Source organism: Pocillopora damicornis, chromosome 1, assembly GCF_964200805.1.
Source record: "Pocillopora damicornis chromosome 1, jaPocDami1.2, whole genome shotgun sequence".
NCBI classification, from domain to species: Eukaryota; Metazoa; Cnidaria; class Anthozoa; order Scleractinia; family Pocilloporidae; genus Pocillopora; species Pocillopora damicornis.
In genome coordinates, this window is record NC_142670.1 from 38,507,776 (window position 1) to 38,512,463 (window position 4,688).

The following is a 4,688-nucleotide window of genomic DNA, read 5'->3' on the forward strand; positions in this document are numbered from 1 at the left end:
TGATTCAAACTCTTTTGGTTTCCGAGAAAAGAATTGCTTTAAGGCCTTTGTAAAGCTTAGTATTGATGTCATTTGTCGTATAGTGATAGGTAAACTGTTTCATAGTTGACATGTGGTAACATTGAAAGTTTTACCGCCATCTAATTTACGTTTAAACTTTGGGCAAACTAAGTTATAGTTTGTATATCTAGTGTTACGAGAGTGAAGATCACTAATACGTATTAAAAGGCGAGTAATATATGCAGGCATTTCTCCTCGTGGTCTCTCAAATGCAATTAGACATATGGAAATTTTAGCCTCTTCGTATAAAGATAACCAACTTAAATCATCAAATAATCTGACAGAAGAAGCCTTAGAGCTAGCATCCATAATAAATCTAGCTGCATGACTTTCTTGTTTTAGTTTTCATCGGCGCTGATCAAAAATTCAAGACATAAAAAAGTGCAAACCCACGCTATTCTTTAATTTTTTATCTCTGACTTCAATTCACAGAACATTTCTTAATCATGGTAAACACGAGATTGACAACAAATAACACTGAATAATACAGTAGGTAAGCTTTGTGATATTTCATTTTGATAAACTTCAACATGAAGCAAGTTTAATATACTGATGAATTGATTCACAATAAAATTAACAGCATCCCATTCGTAGAGTTTTCATATAGTGTTAAAGAAATGTATCAAAGAAAAGCCCTTACGTCGTTTAAAGCCTTGCTCAATAAAGCGAACTGAACCCCGAATTCTTGGATCGCTTCTAACGACCGTGTTTCCTTTCGGAAATCCAGAATAAATGTAGCGGTAAATTTTCACAAATACGTGGAATGAAACAAAGAAACGGGCCTGATTATCCTGGAAATGAGTTCTGAAATTATTCCAAACAGCATTATCTCGTTTATAAGTGCATCATTTACGCAAATCGCAGCGAAATTACGTCCTGAACTTGTTGGGGAGAACAGCAACCCTAATACCGGAAGTCGAAATAGAGTCGTGTCCAGATTATCCACGCGCTTTCCCGTTCTGAATTGACGTTCCTATCCTCTTGCTAAATCACTCAATTTGCAGAAACGAAAATCCTCAACGAGAAAACTAATTGGAAAGTTCGAGTTTCGAAGGTTTTCACACTCAGTTATATTGCAAGCTTACTTACGGTATTAAAAATCAAACACAGCTAACACTCGTGTAGCATTTATAGTTTCGTGTTCAAAAACAAAACAGAACAAAACAGGAATGATGAAAAATATAGCCAAACTGTCATAACAGTGGAAATTCATAGTAATCATGACGGTGTCAGAGCGACGGCGATCTTGCTGAGGTCCTACGCGGCTAGCTCATCATGGCTTTATTATAAAACAAACAGAGAAGCCTTGAATGTGCTCTGTTCCCTTGTAAAGCACTTTGGAAGCGGCTAAGTGGAGAGAAATACTCGAATACGTTTCGTGTTTCTCCCTACTCTTCTTTCGTGCTCTAACTGTTTCCTGTGTGCTTTACAACAGAACAGAGCACAGTCAAGGCTTCTCTATTTGTTAAATGGAATTTTCATTATAAGGTTCCAGGGTGCTAAAGTTTGGAATGATATAAGCGGTGACATAAAGCTTCTCTCTTTCAAACGTTTTAATACGAAGTTTAAGTCAATTCTTATTGCTAAATATCAATTGTAGATATGCCAAGAGTATATTTTTTGTGGCTTTCCGATGTTAAATACTGACATAGTTAGCTTTCATTTGTTTTCTTTCCTGTGGTCACACAACTTTTTAAAAATATACTTACCTGTAGAGAGTCGTCCACTAAAAAAGCAGCTTAGTAGTTAGGCATATGAAAAGTATATTTTTGTAGAGGTAAATAAATCGTACGTCATATATTAGTCAGAATTTTATTAGCTCAATCATTTCATGAAAATGGAAGTAGCTTTAAGAAAATGTACAAAATCAAACGAATTAAAAGAAGTGTGCAAAGCTTGTCGGTCATGAATGTTATTTGTGTCGTGGTTCAACTTTAGTCTCATCGAAAAAACATTGAATTTAATGAGACTTTCAACTGAACGTGCTGCGAGTGACGAGCGTAGGTGATGTCCAGAGCAGAGCCTTTTCATCTTTGGACTTTTGTGGTTTCTTATTTCTTGTGGTATTGTGGTAAGAGTGTTTTTTGTGCGTGGTAACCACTCACCTTTCACCTTAACACAAACTACAGTTCACTTACAATGCAATATACCTAAAATTGTCATACGCTATCATGTTTTCAATGTCTTATTAAAGGATGAATTTTTGCGAACAAGTTCGATTTTAATCTTATGAGACACTATGGCATACCGGGGAAATTCATTCGAATCATCAAAAATTCCTATGATAAGATGACTTGCAGAGTCCTTCATGCTAGTGGATTGTCCGATAGCTTCACGGTCAACACTGGGGTCAAGCAAGGTTGTTTGATGGCACCGTTTTTGTTTCTACTTGCTATGGACTGGATCATGAAGGAAACAACTAGAGAACAGCGAAATGGGATCCAGTGGAACTTATTGGAGCAACTTGAAGATCTAGAGTTTGCTGATGATATCGCCCTGGTGTCAAGTAACAACCAACAAATGCAGGACAAAACAGCACGGCTAACAGCTAATTCCATCAAGTTAGGCCTGCATCCGAATGTGAATAAGACCAAGGTTATGAAGGTCAACTGCACCAACAACAGACCAGTTAAAGTGAGGGATACCATCTTGGAGGAAGTAACATCTTTTGTCTACCTAGGCAGTGTAGTCAGCATTGACGGAGGTTCCGATGAAGATATCAAGGTCAGGATAAACAAAGCCAGAGTAGCTTTCAATACGCTGAGGAAAGTGTGGTCCTCCCATGTCATCTCACGGAGAACCAAATTTAGAATTTTTAACACCAATGTCAAAGCAGTCCTCCTCTATGGCTCAGAAACGTGGAGAACAACTAAGCAAACGTCCCAGAAATTGCAGACCTTCGTCAATAAGTGCCTTAGGCGAATTTTAAAAATCAGTTGGACTGACAGGGTAACGAACGAGATGCTGTGGGAATTAGCAGGCGAGGAACCAATCATAACTCAGATCTCAAAGAGAAAGTGGAGATGGATAGGTCACATCCTAAGGAAACCGGCTAACAACATCACCCGGCAGGCACTACGTTGGAACCCCCAGGGCAAGAGAAAGAGGGGTCGTCCCAGGAACTCCTGGAGAAGAGGTGTAGAGTCCCAAAGGAGACACTGGGGCCACACTTTGGCCACTTTAGGAAGATTTGCCCAGGACAGAACCCGATGGAGGACGGAAGTGGTTAATGGCCTATGCTCCAACCGGAGCTAAGGGAATATTTTATTTTTTTCGATTTTAATGCATCTGAAAATACATGTTCATTGATTTTCCCACCTAAAATCTGTTTAGACTTGTTCAAGTCACGTAGCCAGATTGTAATGGTTTTCTCTCTTTCATTACTAAATGCTAAGCACAGTTTTGATCTTCATTGTAGAGTTTTGGCCCCTTTACCAGGACTGCTGATCAATTCATTGTTCCCTCCCCCCCCCCCCTATGATATCAATACAAAGGCAAGCAGATTGGTGACGAGAATAAAGAAAAGGGATGTTGTCTGATCAACTCCTCAATTCTCAGAGTTAACATATCTATGTCATGAAATTAAGAGATCCTCGCAGCTTAGAACACTACTGAAACGAGTAGTTGTAAATAGGACCTGAAAAAAATTCAGGCCCGTACGGGATTTGAACCCATAACCTCTGCGATACCGGTGCAGCGCTCTACCAATTGAGCTAACAAGCCAACTGGGAGCTGGTCAATGAATTGGGTCCAAATAAACATTCAAGTGAATGAAGATTTTAGATATATGAAAATTCATATATTTGCATTGCGGTGGAGAGATGAAATTAAGAGATCCTCGCAGCTTAGAACACTACTGAAACGAGTAGTTGTAAATAGGACCTGAAAAAAATTCAGGCCCGTACGGGATTTGAACCCATGACCTCTGCGATACCGGTGCAGCGCTCTACCAATTGAGCTAACAAGCCAACTGGGAGCTGGTCAATGAATTGGGTCCAAATAAACATCCAAGTGAATGAAGATTTTAGATATATGAAAATTCATATATTTGCATTGCGGTGGAGAGATGAAATTAAGAGATCCTCGCAGCTTAGAACACTACTGAAACGAGTAGTTGTAAATAGGACCTGAAAAAATTCAGGCCCGTACGGGATTTAACCCCATGACCTCTGCGATACCGGTGCAGCGCTCTACCAATAATCTTCATATTTATGTCAATCAGCAAAGAAAATCACTGTTTGAGAAATGTAGGGAGGAAATGGGTAAGATAAACAGAAGATTCCTCTAATATTTGTGGTTCTGAAGCAACTCTAGTAAGATATATTTTTAGTAGCCGGAGTGTATGTGTGTATGCACCCATCTCGTGTTGCTCAGTCAAATTTTTGTATTTGAACTGCGCATTTCAACGAGGTGAACTATTTAAAGGAATGACATCCTAAGTTCGCGACTTACAGATACATTTTTAAAGCTTACCTTTTTGGGTCATTGCAATCAAAGGGATTTTATGGTCGAAAAAATATCAACTTTTTCATGAATCATCCCAGCTCTTCTGGACTTTTCCTAAAGTTAAATACTTATATACAAATTTATTGATCTGACAGTAAAAGGCGCTTGTTTCTCTCTTAAAA